General features: G+C 38.4%; 1 long non-coding RNA gene across 1 annotated transcript in view; it reads right to left on the reverse strand.

The window, feature by feature from the left end:
- Nucleotides 1-7,004: 7,004 nt before the first annotated feature.
- The window catches only part of LOC140116603 (uncharacterized), a 95,128-nt gene continuing 76,323 nt past the window's right edge, over nucleotides 7,005-25,809 (reverse strand). Inside the window, exons 4-5 of the long non-coding RNA XR_011852846.1 lie at nucleotides 8,808-8,847; nucleotides 7,005-7,257 (exon numbers count right to left, since the gene is read on the reverse strand). This is a non-coding gene — a long non-coding RNA (uncharacterized lncRNA). The remainder of the gene's footprint in view (nucleotides 7,258-8,807; nucleotides 8,848-25,809) is intronic.

The raw sequence follows: 25,809 nt of genomic DNA on the forward strand, positions 1-25,809 counted from the left end.
CTGTCACAGCCTGTCTGTCTCTATCCATCTTGCCTCACGCATAAGTGTCTGATACTGCTTGCCTATAGTAACCAATCAAAGTCCTTGTCATAACCTGTCTCAGTCCTCGTCACAACCTGACTCAGTCCCTGTCACAGCCTCTCTCCGTCCCTGTCACAGCCTGTCTCAGTCCCTTTCATAGCCTGTCTCAGTATTTGTCGTAACCTGTCTCAGTCCCTGTCACAGTCTGTCTCAGTCCCTGTCACAGCCTGTCTGTCTCTATCCATCTTGCCTCACGCATAAGTGTCTGATACTCCTTGCCTATAGTAACCAATCAAAGCCTACAGCTCATATTAATGACCTGTGGCAGAACAGCAACCAATCACGGCTCAGCTTCCAACTGCCACAGCAGTAGAAAATGGCTCCTGTATATGGTGGTTGATAAGTGGATTTTAGAAAGCTGGAGTGAAAATTTCGGCTCAAACCTCATCTATGACATTCCCTGAGTCACAGAAAGCGGCTGTGCAAAAGTTGTTGACTGTGAACGGGATGGTGCAGATTCCTTCAGCGGGTTACACACACACATACATCTACGGTAGCTTTATTTATCAGATTAGATTCAGCTAATTCTGATGTGGCTGGGCCAGGGGTGTACCAAGCCTGTCTGCTGCCTGAGGCGAGCCATAGAGAGACCCCCCCCCCCATTTATGTAATATATAAGGAAATTTCAGGACCAGATCCATCATATTGGTTTTCTATGAAAATAAATCAATGCAAAATACATACAGAGTACCGCCATGAAGTATAAAGTGCATACAGCATACCACCATGTAATACAAGATAGATACAGTGTACATCCATGTAGTATAAAATTCATAGAGTACCGTCATGTAGTAGAAAACATATACAGCCAGGGCACTCATTGAATGTAGTCCAGACAGGGAACAGTAGTATATCCCCCCAAGCCAGCAATGACTGTATACAGCTCCCCCCAAGCCAGCAATGACTTTATACAGTTCCCTCCAAGCCAGCAATGACTGTATACAGCTCCCTCCAAGCTAGCAATGACTGTATACAGCTCCCCTCAAGCCAGCAATGACTGTATACAGCTCCCTCCAAGCCAGCAATGACTGTATACAGCTCCCTCCAAGCCAGCAATGACTGTATACAGCTCCCCCAAGCCAGCAATGACTGTATACAGCTCCCTCCAAGCCAGCAATGACTGTATACAGCTCCCCCCAAGCCAGCAATGACTGTATACAGCTCCCCCCAAAGCAAGCAATCACTGTATACATATACACTCACCGGCCACTTTATTAGGTACACCTGTCCAACTGCTCGTTAACACTTAATTTCTAATCAGCCAATCACATGGCGGCAACTCAATGCATTTAGGCATGTAGACATGGTCAAGACAATCTCCTGCAGTTCAAACCAAGCATCAGTATGGGGAAGAAAGGTGATTTGAGTGCCTTTGAACGTGGCATGGTTGTTGGTGCCAGAAGGGTATTTCAGAAACTGCTGATCTACTGGGATTTTCACGCACAACCATCTCTAGGGTTTACAGAGAATGGTCCAAAAAAGAAAAAACATCCAGTGAGCGGCAGTTCTGTGGGCAGAAATGCCTTGTTGATGCCAGAGGTCAGAGGAGAATGGGCAGACTGGTTCGAGCTGATTGAAAGGCAAAAAAGGGGGTCCAACCCGTTACTAGCATGGTGTACCTAATAAAGTGGCCGGTGAGTGTATATATACACAGGGAAGACACACACATATACACATTACACTTACCCGATATCCAGAAGGAGGTCCAGGTCAGACAGGGGATACATCATGGCAGTGGATGGAGCTGTCTCCTCTGTGCAGCAGGCGCGGGCTGGTGGGCGGGGCTTCTCCTGTCAGTTCTGCCCGGGCTGTACCGCCAGGGAGAGCAGCCACAGGTTTGAATGTGGCGCTCCTCCTCCTCCCCCTCACTCCTCCAGGCTGCTTCTGTACTAGCAAGCGCTTCCTATGTCACAGCAGCGCCGCACAGGACGTCCTGCGCGGCGCTGTCTGCAATGGTACTTGCATCTGAATGATGCAAGTACTATTGTAAGTAGTAGCGGAGCAGCCTGGTAGCCTGCAAAATGCCGCCCCCTCCACCAGCAGGAGGCGAAAGTCTCAACTCGCCTCATGGCAGGTGCGCCCCTGGGCTGGGCACTTCATGGTTGTGACATCAGCTCAACCCAATGAAGCCAGAAGTGCTATTGCTTAGTGCAGAGTTAAGCAAATGTTTTTATACTTTACAGTTGTACTTTAAACTATGCCAGATTTGTATCCACCATAAGACACTATGATAAATATGCCACATTATAAGACTGTCAAGTCTGCACTGTCTTACCTTAAGACACTGTTGATAGATCTGCCTTAAGTTACTTTACATTGTTAAAACAAAGGATACAGAGTAATGGAAACAGGTAGTAGCACATGTACATTAAAACCTACTCCTTCCTAAAAGCCCCCTCAGAACATTTGTAGGGAAGTAATGGAGCATTGCACTTCTCTTAGATCCTAGTGGTTTGGAGTGCTCATTATAACAGTTGATGCATAACATGAAAATAAAGCATTTGTTTTGTAGTGACTGATTATGCAAGCTCTGTGCAGCGCTGCATAATCTGTATGCGCTATATAAATAAAGGAATTATTATTATTATTTATTAGTGTCTGTTTTCAGGTAACAGGTGAGTGGGTACACAGCTGTGAGATGTCTGGAGGATCTACAGTCAAAGTTGTCCATGGTTGACTACTCAAACATGTATAGACTTGAAACACTTACATCAAGGCAAACTCACTCATGTAAAGTGAGTAACGTCCTTCTAAAAATATACACTATTCCTTTCATAAATGTAGATGCTATTTGATGTGGTTATGTAAATCACAGATGTTTATTTTAGAAATGAAAATGTGTTTAAAAAGTAATAAATCTATGAAACTATGTATTATGGAAGGAATAAAAGCCACCAGCTTCACACTAGATGTGGTAGAGAGGCAACTCTTTTTTAAGACCAGTAAACATGAAAGGGAGTCCATGTTCCTACATATTTATGTACATACAAGCATATCTTCATGATAAAGCACTTTGCTCCTGATAATGTTAGACATATTAGTAACAAAGAAGAGGTCCACAACCATACGACCACAGGGGGCTACAGATTGTCTATATTATATAAGGAGGCAGGGCCGGATTATAGTGGCCCCCACCACTTTGCACCTAAAGGGGACCCCTACAAAATGTGGGCGATTCATGCGACTGCCCAAATCGCCATTGGCGCTTATCGGGGGATTGCCGAGGGAGCTGTATAAAGGGATTACTGGGGGCTTTATATAGTGGTTGCTGGGAATCGTATATAGTTATTGCTGGGGAGCAGTATATAGCGATTGCTGTTCCCTGTATGGACTACATTGAAAGGGGTGTCCCCACCATATTTTGTGCCCAGGGGCCCAGGGGCCCTCACCAACCTTCCTTTTTAAGGAAGCAACTGACATCACTACTAAATCAGCGACGTTTATGAAATGTTTTTAGAATCTGCATAGAAAGATACAGTCAAGCAAACACTTAGTGGTACACACATACATATTCATATCATTATGGTCTCTGTTTTACCTACATATTATCGCAGAATGTATATGTTAACCCCTGAACTATTTGTTTTTGTGTATCCATTTTTCACACCTCACCTTCCAAAATGTATAACTTTTTTTAATATTTTTGTGTACAAAGCAGTTTGTGGGCTTGTTTTCTGTGTAACAATTTGTACTTCATAGTGACAGTATTTAAAAATCCAAAAAAGCATAAGAGGAACAAGAAAAAGCCAATGTGGCTAACTAGTCTTGTAAGGAAAGCAATAAGCGGGAAAGATGTGGAGTTTAAGGTGGACTTTTCAAAGGCATTTGACACAGTGCCGCATAAAAGGTTGGTATATAAAATGAGACTGCTGGGACTAGGGGAAAAATCTGTGTATTTGGGTAAGTGATTGGCTTAGTGACAGAAAACAGAGGGTTGTCATTAATGGCACATTATCAGATTGGGTGGATTTTACCAGTGGAGTGCCACAGGGGTCAGTATTGGGGCCACTTCTGTTTAATATTTTTTATGAATGACATTGTAGTGAGTTTACACAGTCAAGTTTCAATATTTACAGATGTTACTAAGCTGAGGTTTAATGTAGGTAAATGTAAAGTTATGCACTTGGGCCATGGAAACAAAAAGTATAATTATGTTCTAAACAGTCAATTACTTTGTAGAACTGGAGCTGAAAAAGACTTGAGGGTATTGGTGGATGGTAAACTTATTTTTAGTGACCAGAGCCAGACGGCTGCTACTAAGGCAAATAAAATCAGGGGATGTATGAAGAGAGGAATAGATTCTCATGATAAATGCATAGGGGCATATTTATCATATGCTGACGCTTGTGCGCCAGCGTATAAGAGCTACATAATAAGAGCTAAGGGATACATCAAGAGGCCTCCGCCTCTTGATGTTTCGGGGCGGAAGCTGCGAAGCGTTTATCCTACGCCAGGCAGGGCCTGGCCTAGAAAAAATCGCAGCCGGCGACTTTTCACTGGCGTGAAGGTGGCGGATTGGGGCAAATAATCGCAAGTGCTAGCAATAAGATAGCATTCGCAATTATTTCAGGGCCTAATAAATATACCCCATAGTTTTGCCCTTATACAAATCCCTGGTCAGACCACACATGGAATATTGTGTACAGTTTTGGGCACCAGTGGATAAAAAGGGCATAGTAGAACGGGAACGGGTGCAGAGGAGAGCAACCAAGATTATTCGGGGAATGGGGGGACTAGAATACAATGACAGATTACAAAATTTGGGATTATTCAGTTTAGAAAAAAGAGGAGACTTCATTACAATGTACAAATACCTGAACGGACAGTACAAGGATCTCTCCAAAGATCTTTTTATACCTAGGCCTGTGACCAGGGCAAGGGGGCATCCTCTACACCTAGAGGAGAGACAATTTTACCATCACCATAGACAAAGGTTCTTTACTGTACGAGCAGTGAGGCTATGGAACTCTGCTGCAGGTGGTTGTTATGGCGGACTCTATGTACATGTTCAAAAGAGGCCTGGATGCCTTTCTGGAGAAGAAACATAACACAGGTTATGTGGATAAAACATTTTTATAATTCTTAAAGGTTGGACTTGATGGACTTGCATCTTTTTCCGGCCTTATATACTATGATACTGTGTACTGGAAAGCTGGTAAACAAATTCCCAATGTGGAGAATTGGAGAAATTGGTGAAAACACATTTGTGCCATTTTCTTGGGAGCTTAGTATTTACGGCACCAAATGTCACATCTCCTTTGTTCTTTGGGTTGATTTGATCATGTGGATAACTAATCAATACAGGTTTTATTGTGTTTTAAAACAAAAAATTATTTGTTTCACTATCTTCTGATGCCAATCACTTTTACACACCTTGTCAGAGTGATTTATGGTATTATTCTTCAACGTGAGCTGACAGAATCACTGCTACCATTTTGACCTTTTGACTTTTCATAAATTTTTTTGTGGGGTTATTTTCCATTACAGGGTTTAACTGACTTTTGGTATGTTGTGATGCCTAACATGTTTATGATTGTATTTGTTATTTAGTCTGACTGCTTCTACCATATACTGCAATACTACTGTAAATTTGCTATAGCTCTGTAAGGGTGTGCCACTGGCACACTGTTACAGATCTGCAGCAACGAGAGGTCCTGAATTCTTAGACTCCAGGCTGTCATGACAACAAATATTCGCCCCCGATTACGTCATGGGAAGCAATGATAATCGAGGCCGTTACCCTTCTTCATACTAGCTTAACGGACTTGTGACATACTAGTACGTCACAAGTCTATAGGGGGTTAAATGGATACCACAAATGGGTGCTGTGCAACAGCATCTATCAAAAAATCTATTTTGCTATTTTGTAAGAAAAAACTTTACACCATTGTTTACAATAGCTTACTACACTTTTACATACCCTCTTGATATAACAATGATGTATGCCATGCCAATAGATCACTAGAAACCCATATAGCATGCTTTTCCAGTATTTATGGTAAATGTACAACACAGATGTGATATCAACAAAACCTTAAAGGGGATTTCTGAGATAAAAACATATCCATAGAAAATAGTCCTCAAAATCATATTGCTGTGGGTTCTATATCCAACACACCTGAAATTTTGGTGTTGTCAGTAGAGGCTAAACAGCTCCATTCTCAGTATATGGGTCAGGCCAGGTAACTGAAAATTATGTTCTGTGCAGTTATGTGCTGCCTTTTACACTTTTCTGTTTATCAGTCACAGAAACAGTTACGGTAATCTCTAGAGAGCCAGGTGTCAGTCCACTACTAATTTCATATGATGACCTATCCTTTAAATATGTTACCATGATTTTTAACTCAAAAATGATTATCACACCCTTTGAATACATCCAAAAGCACTGCGTAGATGTATGAAAATACGTCTAGACCTCATAGATCTCATTGACTGCAATTACTATAGAACTGTAGGTAATGCCAGAGGGCCCATGCCCCCTGATACTAGCTGCTGTTTTGAAATGTCTTTATTTCCTCTGTGTATCTCACAGCATAGCAGTGATTGAGAGATATTTTCATTCACCTCAGTTCCACGAGGCAAAAGAAATTTTTGTGTCCTGGCTGACAGCAGGGATCATACAATCATCAGCAAACACTGGGGAGATGAGCAAGTACATGTGACGCATTGTGACATCAAAGGCACAATTTATTGCCTTCATACTAATAAGTAGTATAAGAGTACAGTATATCCCCTGCCCTTGGCATAACCCAAAACAAGACTACCATATCAATTAAGACTGATTTCAGCATATGAGTTTATATAATTTTTATTTTACAGGTTATACCATAAAATCTTAAACATTTGATTTGATTGAGTTGTTAACTCAAAAGCCCAGCATCCACTGCCTACGGATAGAGGAAGAAGAAGGTAAAAGAAAGCAGAGACATATAGACAGAGCTGGAGGTAGAGACGGGCCAAGTGAAAACTAGTAAATAATAGATTACGACAAGCAGCTCAGGGGATGACTGTTTGCAGTCACACATTGTATGATAATACGAAACATGAGAAGGTATAGATGAAGAGAGACAAGCTCAGCTTCCAGGGGAGTTCATCTCTTCCGATTCTTCTTGTGTGACTGTGTAGGTTGGTCTTTGCTTTGAATTCCCTGAGGCAAACCCCTCTCACTTGTGGGTGCTCGAAAACAAAAATTATATTTCTTTACAGAAAATCAAATCAATGCTACAAGCAGAAATTACAAAATTCTAAGCTTACTAAAGGCCATCAAAGCATGGCAGAAATCCCCAGGTATGTGTGTGGTGAAATCCTAACGTAGACATTAAGAAGTGATGTGCGATTCCCTGTCATTGCCGCTGCCCGTCAATCAGATCCTCCCCAATTCCCCACTTTGGCTGTGCTCAGCTTTTGAAAAGCAGCAGACTATGAGACGGATTATTGGAACACAGGCTCTCACTGGCAGTTTCATTCCTTCCTTTCACTCTGGAGACTGAATTTCATAATGACACAATCTTGCTTTTCCTACAACCCAACATTTTTCTGAATGCCCCTACAGTGTTGGAAGACAAGCAAGAATCCTCAGCCTGAGCACTAGAATAAGACACAATAATTATACAATGTGTTCTGTGCCCAATGTTCCTGAAAATTCTGCTGTTTTTTTTTTTTTGCTTTTAATCTCTACTCCATATTCATATGTATACACAGGGACTTGGGAACAACCACATGGAATCTAATATCTGAAAAGATTTTAGTCACGTTTCACTGAGTAACTTGAAGTTTTATACAATTATAAAGTAAAACCTCTGACCCAGTGTTATTAGAAGACTTGGAAAGGAGGTAAGAGAAAACAAATTTTGTCTCCTTCTGTAATGATGGCACTAAATCATACATTCCTTACAAGATCCTATAATTATCCATAATGATATGCCCTAGCCTTACAAACCCCAGTTCTACAGTACCTTAATACTAATGGCATGCTCCATTATTCCATTATTAAAGGGGACTTCCCATTTCACCAAATTAATGTTCATGTTTTTATGATAAGAAGTTATACAATTTATCAATATACTTTCTGTATTAATTCCACACGGTGTTCTAGATCTCTGCTTGCTGTCATTTTATAGAAAGTTTCTATGTTTATTGCCAGGGACCAGAAAGCCTTTCTATAGAATCACAGCAAGGAAAACAATACCTCCTTTTGCTATCTACAAGAAGTCTAATAACATGTTGCGGGATTAAGCCAAACCAGTATATCTATTCCAGAAGGAAGATTCCTAACTGCAGACAGCACAGTTTTAACCTGGTTGGATCTCCTCAGTACAGCGTAGGGAGCTGGTTTGGCCTTCTGAGAGGCTATTGACTAGGGTCAGAAGGTAAGAATTCTCCTTAAGGAGAGTTTGAAAATTAAGGCCACCTTATAGACGTGTAGTAAAAGGAGGCATTGTTTTCCATTTAACAACTTGGAAAACATAATTTTCCCCTGCTTAAGTAGTCTAAGACATGCCCCCGGGCTCTAAAGTATACCATATAAAAGAAGAGTGTCTAAGAGTGCCAACACACAGCGTACATGGTTAAGACAAGCTTTCCTGCTCATAAGTAAGGATGCTGACAGATACCTGAAATGCATAGATTAAAGCCACATGCTGAGTGGGGCTGTAAATGTATGTACAAGCTTTTAATATTGGAAATATGTGAATAAGTAAATCAAGTCTTAAACATCTATTGCCTACCTTTTGCATTGTTCCATGGTCCGAGATCAGCACTTGCTACCTGTGGACACAGGAGGACTTATCATCCAAGAATCAGTGAGCTGGCATCTTCTTTTTTTATATTGATCGAACATTACTGCATGTAACACAACACAGTAGGGCTGCAGTTAACCTGTTAAGTGCCATGGTGGAACCTAACTTACCTGACACATGACAGCCAGAAGTCTCTAAGAGACTCCCAGGCCAGTAAATCAAATCAAAATGGCAATACATTTAAATATTTATTGTAAAGTGTTTTACATTAAAACATTAAGTCATAACAAACCTATATAAATTTGGTATCTCTATGATCAGTCTGACCCAAACAATAAAGCGGATCTAACATTGAAAGCCTTAAACCCAAAACACATGATAATATGGTGTAATCACATTTAAATGTCATTAAACTGCATTTGGATTTTTTTTCTAGTACATTGCTTGGGATATTAGATGGCATCACTAAAACGTTCAATTTGTCTTGCAGATAGCAAACAAGCCCTTGAAGAGTATGTCTTTCTAAATGGAAAAATAATAATTCTGGTGCTTTTCATACAATCAGATCAAATGATTAAAACTGTCAATAAGTTCAAAGGTGAACAGGAAACTGAAATTGATGGTAACACTCCACTAAAAAACCATCGCCAGGTATTTTAACTATGCAATATTAATTGTTAATAGCCATTGACTGCAATGGAGCGATACTGTATGTGCAGATACTTGTAAAGTAAAACTCTATATAAACACAAGCTACCCAAACAAAAAAGTGCCTGCCGATGAAGCTGTAGAGCTAAATGCATGTTTGGGCATTTCTTTAGTCTGGGTTGCTTTTTGGAACTCCCTCATAATATCCACAACTGTATTGCAGCATATGTGAATTTCGGATCTGACTTAAGGACTAAGCTGGGAGTCTCATTGAGATACTCATTTGTCATTGTGATGGATCAACAGCCAAGGATGACCGCATGGGGGTGGTGAAGGACCATTCCAATATCACATGCAAAGTCGGCACAGAAATAGTTAACACAGTGGGCTGAGACCGTACTTCCCTTGCTGCACCACAACCCCTGCTGCACTACCTTTATCTAAGGTTTTAGAGCGTTGTTAAACACTTTTGCATTTAATGCAGCCACGTGCAGTCTGTTCTGAAATACTAGGAAACACACCAGATTTTCACTGTCATGTACATCTTTCCTTAGTAAATATGTAATTTGGTCTATGTTTTATTAACATTATAATAGTTTTAAACTGGAGTACCATTCTCGGTGATTAAATGCTGGAAACTTCAATAAATTCCTGACAGATCTAATGAAGAGACAAAAAGGTGATGGGGTCAGTTACTTTTTGGATCTGTCATACAATACATTATTATAAAAGCATATTGGAGGAGATGAATTAATGTATCAGTCTTTAGACCAGTGCAAAGTAGACAGTTCTCTGCTGCATCAGATTAATCACTGTGTCAGATGCTGGATGATTAATTCGGTGTGGTATAAGACTAGTAAGTCTTACTTTGTATCTCCTTTAGTTGGTCTAGTTGGCTGCGCCACAATATTTAATTTTCTGGCGCACACACTGAATTTTCTGGTGTACAGGTTATTGTGGCACAAAAAGAAAACAGTTTAAAATTGGTCTAAAACCTTCTGTAAGCATGGTATCATTTCAGGTGCAAATGACTCCAGTTTTCTGGCGTTGATAAATCTCCTCCATTCACTGGAAGCTATGATGACTCTGTGAATTTAGCCTGAACTCAAAGTGTAACCGTCATTCTGAGCAAAAAAAAAAAATAAAAAATAATTCTGCTCCAGGTGTCCCTGGGAATCATTCCTCAAAGTATTTTGCCTCTCGGTCCATTTAGTACCTTTTTTGGCCTATAGCAACTAGGGTTTCCAACTCTCAAAAAACTACAATCAGCAAGATGGAGGGGCGGAGCCTGCCTCCTGTCCCCTGATCAGAATCACCTACTGCTGACCAATGACACCAGACCTATCTATCAATGCATATCTATCCTATCTATCTATCTATCTAGTATCCATTTATCTATCTCTCATATTTTTCTATCTATCTCATATCTATCTTTCTATCTCCTATCTATCTATGTATATCCTATCTATATAATATCTATCTATGTATCCATGTCTATCTATCTGTCTATCTATCTACCTACCTAAGTAACATTCCAGCACAGCACATGACAGGACAGCTTGTAGACTCGGAGAGAGTCTCCTGCCATTTCCTTGTGTGAGGTGATGGGGGGAGGGGAGGCTGCAGTTCCTGTCAGTGTGGATTAGGTGCTTATACGCAAGTGTAGGGGAAGCTGAGGAGAGATAAGAATGTAGGTGCTTGGTCACTACATTAGTGAGGGCTTCTTCCTGCACATGGCTTAGTGCTGGGGCAGTGAGACATGAGGTAATCAGCTGTGAGCAGGGAGGGGGTGGGGGCGTGTCTCCAGTACCGTAGTCTCAACTTCTTTATAAAGACGGAATGTCCATAGTAACAGACATCTGAGCAGTCACTGCCATCTAGGGGAAGTCTGCAGAATACAAGAGGAAGGAGCAAGATTTGGGTAACTAATCCAATTGCAAAAGGGCTTAAAATTATCTGCCCTACAACATATCAAAAGTTTTTTGAAATGACGGTTACACTTTAATGATTATATTTTGGAAAGCAAGTGTCACTGTTGCCAGAATGTGCAGCACCCCTACCTAATCCTGGTAGCATTTCCCAATGTACCTTGTTTTGTGCGATGCCTTTCGTTCACACTGTTCCGAATCCCTAGATAATATGTTAGAAATGTATCTGCACAGTGTGTTTCTGTTGACAGCATCTATTCTTTTATTGTATTCCACTTCAGTGCCATTCTTTCTTCACAGTAAACATGAAATCCTTGCTCAGGAAACCAGGTTCCCTTTTGTAAAAACCTTTCCTTGAGCAACTACTGGTAATCAGCCGTCACTGACATGGTAATTACATTGGTAAGCCGGTGGCTCTTTGCAGAAGACTCTTGTGTTGAAGCATGCATCTGTGTTTCTGATGAGCTAATGCCAGGGTGCCATCCTCCTGGGCTCCATGAACCGCACACTCTAGTAATGAGTAGTCTCCTATATCTCAGCTGAGTTGGATTTTATTTTACACTTTTTCCTTTCACTGTTTACATCCCTTATAGCTTTTTTACGCTAAGCACATTTATTTTTTATCTGCCTATAAAGCAGGCTTTGACATTTTTCCAGTGCATGCTGCACAGTTGATGAATCAGGGGAGAAGTGATGAGGGTGGTGGGCTAAAATAATTGCTGCAAGTAGCTAATTAGTGAAAAGATTAAAAAAAATAGAAATGAGGTGTCAGTGTAATGTAAAAATCTGTGCCTCAGCCTTTCTTCTCTCCCTGTCATAATAAACACCAGCAGAGGCAATGTCATCTGTACTTATTAATGGCGTGAAATAGTCCTAAAGGTGTGAATTTGTCGGTTACAGTTTCGGCTATTTACATGTCATTCAAGACAAATTGTCAAGAGATGTGAATGGCTGGTGACAATCCTTTAACATAATGTGCAAACCCATTGATTCAAGCTGGGAACAAGAAGCTGTTGTGTTATGTAGTACATTATGTCAAAAGGTTATTTGAACATGAGAAAAGATGGCCTATTGCATTTTTGTATTGGGTTAAAATGTCATGGGTAATTTGTCATGGAAACTAGTTTACCAAAACCTATGCTTGGATTATTTTAGGATTGTTCTTCATTCTTGAATTGGAGTAAGCCACTCATATTAGATGCTTAATTGTCAAAGCTCCTAGTTTTGCCCCGGTTTTAACCAGTAGATCTTGGGCAGTTGGATTTTAGCTGACAGAGCCTTTTTTTCTCAGGGAAAAAATCCACCAGCAGAGACGTCAGACACAGCATTTTGCCCACTTACATTCAGCACACAAAGCCGAGTAAACATGTGTTTGGGAAAATCAACCCAAGAAAGTTGTTTGCCAAATCACCAGATTTAAAATGATAGCTGTGGCATTAAGGAAATCTACCATCATAATCAAACTTGATAAACCAGATACAACTACTCATAGATCCAGGCACTGTGACTCTGGTAATCTTCTTCCATTTGTTATTCATGACCTCCTTCCTTTTAAAATCAACTGTTAAAATTATGCAAATGAGCCCAAAGACTACCCTGGCCCTTCTTTGATCTGACTTTACACACTGTTACACTAGGTAAATACAGTGTTACAGACTTGCTGCAGGGGTAGGGTAGCCCATCAGGCTCATTAGCAAAATTTTAAAAAATTATTTTAGAAGGAATCAGGCCACTGATCACAAATATAACAAGATTACCACATTCATGTTGCCTATGAGTAAGTGTCCCTGGTTTATCATGTTTGATTTTGATGTCTTCAATTAGAAAATCCATGCCTATTAGGCATATTATGGGTAACATATATCAGTTTGGGAAGTTCTATTTCCCATCATATAGGAGTTTCTCTTGTTCTGGCAGACTTGTTGCATCCATGTAATTTTTATAACTGGGTAATGTGTAACCCATCCACTATTTTCCATAACCATATCAGCTGCTAAGTTTTATTTTATAAATAATAATATATAGCATCAGTTTTTATTCTTAACCGAGACCAGGTCCTTTTCATTTTTGTGCTTCCATTTTTTCATCACCTGCATTTTTTATTCTTCCATTTACAGAGTATGAGTATGCAATGCACTAGAAAGCTCAAAAATTCCAAAATGTTGTGGAATGTACAAAAAATTGCATTTCATCTATATCTAGCGGGTCATTTAAGTCAGTAGCATCATGGATATAGCAAATTTCTATTGTTTTGTCAATTTTTAAACCATAAAAAATGTACAGAGCTGCACAAGGTATGCTTCTTTACAGAACAAGCTGATGGTTTCATCAATACCATTGTGAGAACTGTAGGTCCTTTTGATCACATTCCATCCAAATTTTCATGAATTTTGAAAAACAATGCTGAACATTTTGACATTTTTTTCATTACATTTACTGAATGGGATAATCATTTGATATTTTTAATATCCCAATTTTAAATCATTGGGAATTGTCCACAGAGAAAAAAAAAACAACAAACATTTCTACATGACAGAAACAATCAAAAGCAATATCATCAAAATGCACGGGACTCATTAAACAGGTTATAGCATATACTGTACTTCATTTCTCTGAAACTTGCTGTAATTGCTGCAATTACCCTTTTCTTTTATAGTTTGAATCAATATTTCCCCATAGTATTTTGTTTACTTGTAGTACATGTCCCAAAATGACACAGATGCGTCGATTTTCCTATGCAGTTAGTAGCTCTACCATATTTGACTGTCATTTCCCTTTATGTCAGGAATAAGCAGTTTTTTTAAATCTATCCATTGTTCAATTTCACCATTGTATCACCTTCTACCATCTCTGTTGGATACTCCCTCCATGAATCAAGTACTGTTTAATTTTCTCGCCCCCTTACTTTCTATAAAATTCAGTTTAATGCTTTTGGCTTTAAGACTCCAGCTAAGCCCTTCAGCCTACCTCCCACCTCCTCGCTCTTTCATTTCATGTTGTAACTGTTACAAACCGGTCAAGCGCAGTTTTGTTTGCTCTCTTGCTAACACAGAGTCTTGATAATTCTCTTTCAAGCAATTAAGGCAGGTAATTTCTCCTCAATCAGTCCCTATTTGAATATGGAAATGATTTTAATTACTTGGAGTCAATATCATTTTATCACTAAAATGTGTTTGAATTAGGTCTAGCTGTGTTTTCAGCAGTCTAATAGGCTGCAAGTAAATTCCATCTCGTTTATAGCTAGAAGTTATCAGTTAAATAAAAAGCTTGCAGATGGAAACTATTATGTATTGTTAACAAGATAGGTGGTGGCTCTCACCTGCTCTGGCAGCCTTTTTATAATGGTTTTCATTTCTATTTTGTACATTTTGTACTGTACCTAAAATGAGAGCTACAGCTAAGCTTTCCTAGGTTCAGTTCACTGATCTTACTGTCTCACTAAATTCATAATAGTGGCTTGTTTGACCCCATCAAGTTATTTCCATACAATATAAGTAATATGTTGACTTTGAAGCATTATAAAATGTGTTTCCTCTATGCTTATATACCGGAACAATTTTTATAAAGCACAATGTAAACATCATGAAGATTTGATTCCATTTTAAATGTACTTTTGTATGAATATCAGGGAATTTGCTTATGATGGTTGTCTCATAAAGTCAGTCACTTATTGTATGGATTTAACGTTCTTATCCATCAGCTCCAGGGAAGCTGTGACCATTTACAAGAAGAAAACTTGATTAAAAGGATAAAAAAGCTTTCACAAAATGTATACACAACTCAAACATATTAATTAATATGTCAAAACATGAATCTTGGTTCTTACTTTTGGCCCTCATGAACTAAACAAATATGACTACACCACTCTGCTAGAACCAGTCCGAAAATGATGTGCTAAGTATTAGAGGAGGGGATGTTCTAATGTATGTCACTGTATTGTATCTGCTATACTTAAATACTCAATTATTGATTAACCTTTTAAGGAACTGGCCCTTTTTTCATTTCTATTTTTCACACCCCACAGTCAAAAATCTATAACTTTTTTTTTACACAAAGTGTGGCAGCTTGTTTTCTGCGTAACAAACTTCATAGAGATGGTATTTATTCTTCCATGCCGTGTACTGGGAAGCGGGGAAAAAAAATCCAAATGCAGTAAAATTGGTGAAAAAACGCATTTGCAACGTTTTCTTGTGGGCTCGGATTTTAGGGCTTTCACTGTGTCCCAAATGACATGTCTACTTTATTCTTTTGGTCGTTGCAATTACCGGGATACCAAATTTGTAAAGGTTTCATAATGTTTTCATACATTTACAAAAATTAAAACCTCCTGTACAAATTTTTTTTTCAGATTTTGCCATCTTCTGGCGCTAATAAGTTTTTCATATTTAGGTGTCATTTTTTGTGACTTCTGATTGTTCAAGTTTTCAATGCTAGAATTTTTAGGGCTGTATGACCTTCTGATAACTTTTTATAGAATTTTTTATATTTTTTAAAATGGCAAAAAATGCCATTTTCAAATTTGGGCGCTATTTTCCGTTACAAGGTTAAACACAGTGAAAAACCGTTATTGCATTTTGTAATATTGGGAATTTCTGGACTTGGAGATACCTGATGTGTTTATGATTTTTACTGTTTATTTTATTTATATCAGTTCTAGGGATAGGGGGGTGATTTGAATTTTTAGTTTTTTTATTTATAAAATTTTAAAAATGTATAATTTTTAAATTTATACTTTTACTATTTTTCAGACTCCCTAGGGTACTTTAACCCTAGGTTGTCTGATTGATCCTATCATATAGTGCCATGGCAATATATGGGGATTTTCATCCTCATTCATTACAATGTGCAATTAGCACATAGTAATGAATGAGTTAAATCCAGACAGCCTCGGGTTTTCCAAAGGCACCGCCATCTTTTTGAAGCCGCAAGCAGCTTTGCCGGCAGCGATGTGCAGGTTGTGCAATATGCAGCAAAGACTTACCGGCTATGGTGAGGGCTCAGCCATTGAGCCCTCTCCATGCACCCGCAGCCGACCCGTGAAATGCTACTACATCACAGGTCGTGAAAGGGTTAAGAAAGAGATGGAAAGAATGTCACTGTTGATCTACAAATGAAGAGCCATGTGACACAGGAGTCATTACAACCTGGACCGATATATGTGCGCAAAAATAAAGTTTGGAGATGACGAAATGTGTTCCTGCTGAGTCATGGCCCTAGATTAAAAAACGGATTCAATTTGGAAAGAGAAAATAGAAATTTGAGCTTCTGATGTGAGATTGACGAGAAAATTATGAATTGAAGTAATCTAATAGAGTCAATGACATAGAAAATGCTGAAGTAGAATATGAATGCCAGAACCAGAGTTTAATAACCCTTGTAAAAAAATGCTATTTTAAGTCTACATGTATAAACCAATAGCTTTCACTAATTAGAAGATAGGAAGATCAAAATCCATGTATTCCAAAGATATTACTTTGTTAGGTAAAAATAAACTATCATGTATTCATGCCAGAAGAATACCCTAATAAACTTTCTATTAGACAACCACAGAGACCTTTGTTTAACCACTTTCAACCACTGCCAGCATAAAAACATTGACGTATTTATTGTAATGCTAGGGCTGACAGAGAAGTGACAAAGGTAGCATGGTAAGAAAAGAGAAAGTTGAATGGTTGGAATAGAGGTTTTTCTTTGGATTCAGCAGGTGATAGTTGGTGCTTTTGATTTTATGGGCATTGCTTTTGTGCCTTGTATGACCACCACCAGTCATACAAGTCTATCTTCAGTGGTCCTATGGTATGGCCTTTACAGTAAGGAGTTAATTTAAAGAATAACATACTTGGATATTCACTATCTACCTCTATTTTGACCTATCCTAAGTCCACAACTGCTCTCTACTTTCTGGATCCCATCCACATACAGAAATTATTCATCATATTATCATTGGCATATTTGGGTAACTGAAGCAGACATTGATTCCCTGAGTTCCGAGTTGGACCAGGAATTATATAGTAGTAGGATACTCAGGAAGCACCCACCTGGCAATTACAGGTTATCATAGCATCATTTTGTTCTTAACACATTACATCCTTTTTTTAAAAAAAAAAAACTAAATAATCCCTCTGGATCTCTTCTTGAAACAAGTGCTGTTTATGCAAATTTCTCAATTCGTTATACTGTAGCAATCCTTAAAAGAATTTATTTTACAGTTCTTAAGATTCTTGTAGGAATATTGAAAAGCATTTGTTGAAGAAACTTAACTAAATAGTGATGATCCCTCTGAAACCTCTTTTGGTATGTTGTCTACTGCTCTGCTGCCTACAATCCTTGTAGAGGTCTTGGTTCCAAGGAAAATGTTAAACTAACTGAAAGCAGTGGTTTACACATGATACTCTAATTATATGTGTTTATTAAGTCTTCTTATATTCATCCAAGATGACATCAGGGAAGTAACACAGCTGAGAAATAACTGGTTTAATTGACCTGTACAGACTCCTAATTAAGAGAAGTCCATTAGTGTAAAGTTGCAGTGTCTGTCTCTTCCTTTGCCTCTTCTTTAACACTGCTATATCTTTCTCTTCGTCAGAGCTTAACCAGCCATTTCCTGCAATCCCAGCCATGGCGATATGTGTCTCTGGAGACCACTTTCTCTTAACTGGTATCATTTTGATTTATAAACAATGCCAGAGCTGTAATTGAAAGCCCAAAGTCTGGGACGCTGATTTACGCTGAGTGAAGAAATCAAACTCTCTTCTTCAGATGTGAAATTTGAAAGGAAAGAAGTCAGCAAATAATGCAAACCGCTGCATGTTGCATTGTGATCAGAAATGCTAGGCTTCAGATTTAAGATACATGTCTTTTCTAAAGAAAAAGGGCAGGATAGCAGAAAATGTTTAGAAATATGATTTAAAATGTGATTTTAAGAATTAGATTTCTTTCTTTTAGGCAATTGTTGTGTGTGTGGGGGGGGGGGGCAGGGGGGATAGATCTCTTTGAGGGGACTATGTGTGCCGGAATATGGAGACTTAAGGATAATGCTCATTCCACTAAGGATTTTGGGGGAGAATGTTCAAGAATGTTTTCCTGATGGAAAAATAATAACTTTACTTCCAGTGTCACATTTTAGAAGGAAGATCCATACAAGTCTATGGCCATTTTTAAAAGAAGCCTAGTGACAATACTCAGCTTTTTGTCAAACCTGCGAATCAACTAGACATATCTTCTTTCCTAACTGCTTCCATAGTCCATTACCAACAGATGGTATTAATTTGCTTTCTCCAAAGAGTTATATGAAGTAAAAAAAATTGTGTCAGGTTCTCTCTATAATTGCCACCACTACAGAAGTTGCATGTAGCAATAAAGTCACTCCAATTAAAGTAAATAAGTTTAAGTTGCAATACTTGGCATAGCATATGGAGATGTATACTACAAACATTGTTAGGTGGCAGACCTGGAGATCTGTATAATCAGACCTATGTGTATGTATGTCAAACAGATAGATTTTATTGGTAAAGGAAAAATCTCAATTAAAACAAGCTAAGATTCACAACAGAATACAAAATAGTGTAAATTATCACAAAATATTACAAAATGGACCACAGGTATACAGCAGTACAATAAAAGTACATAAAGGCTTGTGTGGAGATTAAAAGTCATTACATGGGAAACATATCCTACAAGTGCTCTTGGTGGGTGTTTCAGCTTAAAGATCTTTCTGATCTTCACTTTTAGAAGCTCCACAATGCCCTCCCTCTGCTGTGAGTAAGGGGTGTAGCGGAATTCTTGTTGGAGACCACAACACTCACTAAGAATAGAGTGTCGGCACTGTAAGCGGTTCTATAAAGAGAACAAGAAAGAGAAAAATGTTCCTCCAGCTGAGAGACTCGTCCACAGCCCTTGCAGTATCTACAGTTCTAGAATAAAAATGAAATTTTCACAATCCTGCTGTTACTAACTACACACAGTAGATAAAATATTCAGGCTGCACAGCCTAGTAATGTAGGTGCAACTGATGCAGGGATCCTACCCCAAAATACTGCATTACCTATATGATAACCCCTGCGATTTGGTCTCATACTCACTTTATAAGCACCAGTTTCTGTCTTCCTACTACAAAAGATGGTGTTTTCATGTTATTTATCTCTTTACATTTTTGGACACTTGTAAATTGATCCTTTTGTATACATGTTGTAACCTAGTCCACTGCTATATATTACCATTATGGTTACTTATTATATGTTTATGTATATTTCTGTTTACAGTATTTGACAAAAGCCATACAGGCCTAAACGTCATACACCATTGCTGTATTTTTCTAACTTGAAGATATTAAATGCATATTGAAACATACCAGAGTTCTTGATCCTAATTTGTATACACACACAAAATGTATGGTTACAAAGATCTCCAGGGCTGCTACCTAACCATGTCTGAAGCTTTGTATTAGGTGAGATTCTGATTTCAGCTGCACACTGTTTAGGAATGGAGGGTTCAGGTGCTCTGGAGAGGGTCCCAACCCCGTATCGTATAGAAATTATGGAACTCCAGTCACACTGTTAAGTAATCTTTGAATTTATTTTAACACAAACTCCAATTGTGACGTTTCGGTCTGTATTAGACCTTCATCAGACTCTGTGGGTACAATAGGTGCATATTATAGTGGGTACAAAGTTTCAAAATATACAGATATATACATATATACAAAATTGTTTGGAAAACATATCTGATATTCTCAGCACATGTGTGTAAGCATAATACTTATATTGTGGAATAACATCATCGTAACAATATCATGACGGAAAATACATGATCACCAAAATTTTAAACAAGGTAGTATAGTCGTGCGGAAGGTAGATAGACGTCGGCTTGCCATGGAAGGGACTACTTTGTGAGAAGCGGAAACATGTAATGGGGATCTCCAATCACAGGGTACATATATTAAATCTGGTCAAGATGACATGATCTGAAAAGAGAAAAACAGCTTACCAGTTTGTCTTATAGAAATGGGGATCAAGGTGGTGGCATGTAGCTCTGGAGCACCGAGAAGCAGGAATAGCGGTCGTAGCCGCTCTGGGAAAGAGGTGCTGTGTGTCTCATGGTGCCGGCATCTTTAAAAAGCCTCCGTGGAGGAGGTGGGAGGGAACTTCCGGTTTCGGGCCGGAGCACTTCCGGTTGCCGACCGGAAGTCATGGTATATGCGTTCCATTGTTGGAACGCATGTGCGCGCATGCGCACAAGAGATTCGGGTCGTAATGGGCGAGGATCGGGAAGAGGAGACATCGCGGTCGCGATTTGAAGAATGGGTAAGTATCTAGGGATATAGGTACAGTATATGTTTAGTTGATGCAGAGAAGGGGCTGGTTGATCAACATACAGAGGAAGACAGTTTAACGACTTAGAGACTGATGACAGAGGGGTATTGGCTGTCGAAGCAGATCAGAATTAGAGAAAATAGAGTCAGGTATATAGATTATAGGATGAGTGAAATGGGGAAAAGGAAAGTTGAAGCTTTGTATTGTCAAAACTCCTGACAGATTCCCTTTAAACTCATACTACTGCTAAGGTCAAAGTTTAGCACACTTTAACCCCTTGCCACATCATGACGTTGGGTAACGTCATAGTTTGCTTATACTTAGCGTCATGGAGATGCCTGTATGCTAACAGTTGGGACTGTGATAGTCACAGCCGTAGTAGACTACTCTAATGCACTGCCATACATTAGCATGACAGTATGACAGTCTGACTAAGCAATCAGATGATCGCTTGTTTAAGTTCCAGAGTGGGTCAGTATAAAACAGGGAACAAAAGCTTAAAAAATGTGTACTAATGAAAAAATAAAAAAGAATAAAAGTCCCCTAAATGCCCGCTATATTATAGAACTCACAGATATCATATAAAATGTAAAAAAAAACCACACAAACCACAAATATTAGGTAGCGCCACATCTGTACAATAAAATAAAATCATTACTGAACCCATTGGTAGGTTCATAAATAAATTAAAATAAATGCAAAAATTAGGATTTTTGTATGTTCAACCAAATAAAAAATACAATAAAATGTGATCAAGAAGTGATATTTACCCCACCATGATACCAATTGTACCAAGTACAATTTATCCCTCAAAAAAATAAGCCATAAAACAACAAAATATTTATGCCTCTTAGAGGACAAAGATGTAAAAACAAGTGATTTTCTCTCCAAATGAGTTTTTATTCTGCAAACAGGTTAAACATAAAAACCTAGATAAATGGGATTATATACATAGGGACACATTTACTTACCCGGTCCAGTCGCGATCCAGCGGCGGGTTCTCCAATGCTGATTCGGTTCCGGACGAGATTCACTAAGGTCCGTGCGCCGATATCCACTAGGTGTCGCTGCTGCGCCGAGGTCCTCTGGAGTTCACCGGAGTTCACCTTCTATTTCTTGGTGCAGGTAAGTGCGACACTTTTTTTTAAAATACCGCGTTTTTTTACGAATTCGACGGCCACCCCCCCCCCATTTTCATTGCATGCAACCTGGCGATTGCGCCAAAATCTGATCGCGTGCGCTAAAATCCCGGCGGAATTCGCCAGATTTGCGCGACTCAGACCCTTAGTAAATGACCCCCATAATGTTTTTTTATGCATCCCCCCAAAAAAGTTTATGAAAAACGTAGTATTGAAGTATTGCCACCCCAATAATAGTGTTCCTTGAGGGGTTTAGTTTCCAAAAGAAGGTTGCTATTTTTTTTTACGGACCTACTATCTTAGGGGCCCAGCAAATTCCACACAGCACCTGAAATCTGTTCCAGCAGCATTTGTCCTCCAAAAGCCAATTTGCGCTACTTCCCTTCTGAACCAGACAGCGTGCCCTTACAGCAGTTTGTGACCATCTGTGGGATATTACAGAATTCTGAAAAAAAATTTTTAATGTTATTACTTTCTATAAAAATTGAAAATTCTTTGAATGGTGAAGCTTCCAAAATAGGTTCATTTGTGGGGATTTCCACTGTTGTGGTAATGTCACCTGAAACATTGATATCAACATCTGCCCTTCAAAAGCTTAATAACACTCCTTCCCATCTGTGCCCTGCTGTGAGCCCATGAACTGGTTTACATCCACATATTGGGTATTGCCAGACTTGTAAGAAAATGCACAACAAAATCTGACATGTGTTTTCTCCTTTTACCCAGCATGTGTAAATTTCAAGCCTACGTAAACATTTTATTGTCTAATACAATAGAACAGAACCTCCATTTTGTTTTAATTTATGTGCGATGCTTAAAGGGTTAACAAGATTACCAAAAGTTGTTTTGAAAAGTTTGTGGGGTGCAGATTTAAAAATGTGGTGATTTGTGGGGAGTTTCTAATAAATAAAACTTTTAAAACCTCTATAAATATGAATTTTTTAATCAAAAACTTCCTTGAAGCCTTGGAAAATTGCTGTTCTATAAGCATGTCTCCTAATATATGGTAAATGTTAATTAGTAACCAATTTGGGAGTTTTAGACTGAAGTTTCAATTTTTTTCAATTATCCAACTTAACTTTTTATCTGCCCTGTACAGGTGGTCCCATACTTAAGGACACCCAACTTACAGACAACCCATAGTTACAGACAGACCCCTCTGACCTCTGGTGAAACTTTCTGGATGCTTTACTATATTCCCAGATTGCAATGATCAGCTGTAAGGTGTCTGTAATGAAGCTTTATTGATAATCCTTGGTCCAATTACAGAAAAAAATGTTTAAACTCCAATTGTCACTGGGGTCAAAAATTTTTTTGTCTGGATCTACAATTATAAAATATACAGTTTCGACTTACATACAAATTCAACTTAAGAACAAACCCTATCTTGTACGTAACCCGGGGACTGCCTGTATTGGAAATGTGGTTGATCCAAACAGGAATATGATTCTGCTGTGTGTCTAAACATCTGCTGATGTTAAATTTATCTGCAATCATTTGAATTAAATATTTCTGGGAATCTTATTTTTATATCCAGTAGAGCTTTTGTATAGAAATAAAAAAAATAAGCAGAGACAAATCTATTATCCATAATATATCTTTTCACTGGTAATTACTCAAAAGATTCTGTTCAAGAGATAAAAAAAAGTCTGACATGACATGATTTCCATCTTATGCTGCTTATAGCACCAATCTCTAAACAGTTTTTGGATTTAATCTTCCTCTAAAGACTTAAGCGAAAAAAACGAATTGATTGGAGTAAATCAATGGTGTTTTATGGGGGAACCACTGAAGATAAGCAAATAGCTGCTAATTAAGTAAGACATGTCATATAATAACTTAACCTGCTACTTAGGTCATAAGAATAACTAGATCTACTGCTTGACCTCGGCGTTAGGAGTGGCCATTACCAGGAATGAATTACAGTAAATACAAAGCAAAGGCCAGGAAGGGGAGGTAGACAATATATCTAAACTGAAGGAAACCACTGGTGTTTTGACTAGTGGTTGATGAATGAACTTAAAATTGAATAAGAATAACATTTCCTGAAACAGGTAGTTAGTCATGTGCCTGTGAAGTGACTGTATACATGTTCTAATGGAATGACTGAGTTTAGTCATTGATAAACATCAGCAATAACTGAAGAGTAAAATCATAGGATTTATAAAGTATTTGATATTGATGGAACATTTTAGGGCTGAAGAAACATGTTGGCACAATCTCTACTATTCAGCTTTGTAAACAGTCTTCATTAATAGACAATCTCTATACCTTATACTTCGGTAAGACATGTTCATTGACTGCTTGCTGGATACATTCACATGCAGAAATCAATACTGCTGTTGGTTCCTTACATAGTACACAGTGCATAGCATGAAACACCATTTCTAGACAAAGCAATTTCCAAGAACTGGTTTGAAAACTGGCCAGCTCCAAAACCTTATACTCATCAACAGCAACTGACAGTTCTGCTAGATCTTCTTATATAAGGAAATATTTCTCCAAATATGGAAAAAAGCTGACTGTTCTACTAGAGTTCCTAATATCTTTGAATATATCTTCTCTATATATCTTATAGAACACAATTATTGGGGTATTCCTCAAACTACCTGTAAGCCCATTACATATGGATTAATGGGCAACATCTTGGTATTGTACAATTTGACTGTATAGCGCGTTTGTTTGCATTAGCCGTATGCACCGCAACCACTATGTTTAAATTTTAGCGCTTCTAGGTCTAATTTTGGTAGCTAGATACAACCGTTGCTGTATATTTTAAGTGTTTTTATATTTATTTTTTGTCTTGTCTTTTGATATTGTGTACTTTTCAATAAACTTTGTACTATATCGTTTGTCCAATATACGCATCCATCTATATAAGCAGTTCCCAAATAGAAATTTGTACAATCGAGGTTTACAATCGAGGTTTACAATCGAGGTTTCCATTGACATACCGTTCAACTTCAAGGGGCAGAACTAGTAATCAATAATGTTAATGCACCAACATAAAACATAAATACCATAGTACCCCTCAGCAGCCTCTTTTGAAACACGATTGTATTTCTTATTTATGAACATTTTCTCTGCACAACGCTTGGTGGAGCAATGTGTATGAGAACCAGAGAAGACTGAAATGGCAAACACCATTCCTAACTTCTCTCTAGGGTCTCCTGCAGTTATCTGCTGCAGGGAACCTGACATTCAGGTAGCTTAATTGTTCGACAGCCTCCAAAATCCTGTACTGTAAGTATGCTATGCCATGGGTTTTAGTGTTTTAGGGATTGGTAGACTATAAGTCAGGCTGGCTATAATTAAACATGTATATTACTGTATACATTTTAAACTTAGCAAATTATATTTTGAACTCCAGAAAGCATTATCATGGCTCAAAGAATTAAAGACAATTGGGCCGCTTTGTCTTTTCAGAGGGTTCCCATGACACTGTATGATAATTGAACAGCACTTTGTTTAGGGCTGCCATTGTTCCTTATCCTACTCTTCTCATTAGTTTACTAATTAAATACTCTTTAAAGAAAACGTTTCTAGAATGTGACATTTTTTCATCTTTATACTGAGCAGTCTCTCTGAAGAATTTGTCATAGAACACAGCAAGTCATCATGTACATATTGCTCCCTTACCACCAGTAAGACCATTAGGGGCTAACAAAATCAAACATATCTCCTGACAATACACACTGGCTACAATATATACTATAATGAAAAAATTGCTGCTACAACAAAGCTCAAGCAAGGAGTTGCAATACAGTAATAAAGTTATTAGATTTTCCTTCCAATATCACTGTTTATTTGATTTCTCTCACGTTCGCCCCAAAAAACTGTAATGGAAGCAATGACAATAAAAAATAGGAAATAGAGCAAAAATAGAGCACTGTTTCTGAGAAAAACTTATATAAATAGGCAAGATCAGAGTCTGTGAGAGTGCTGTTCATTATAAGACCTGGTT

This window comes from Engystomops pustulosus, chromosome 2, assembly GCF_040894005.1.
Source record: "Engystomops pustulosus chromosome 2, aEngPut4.maternal, whole genome shotgun sequence".
In the NCBI taxonomy this organism is placed as follows: domain Eukaryota; kingdom Metazoa; phylum Chordata; class Amphibia; order Anura; family Leptodactylidae; genus Engystomops; species Engystomops pustulosus.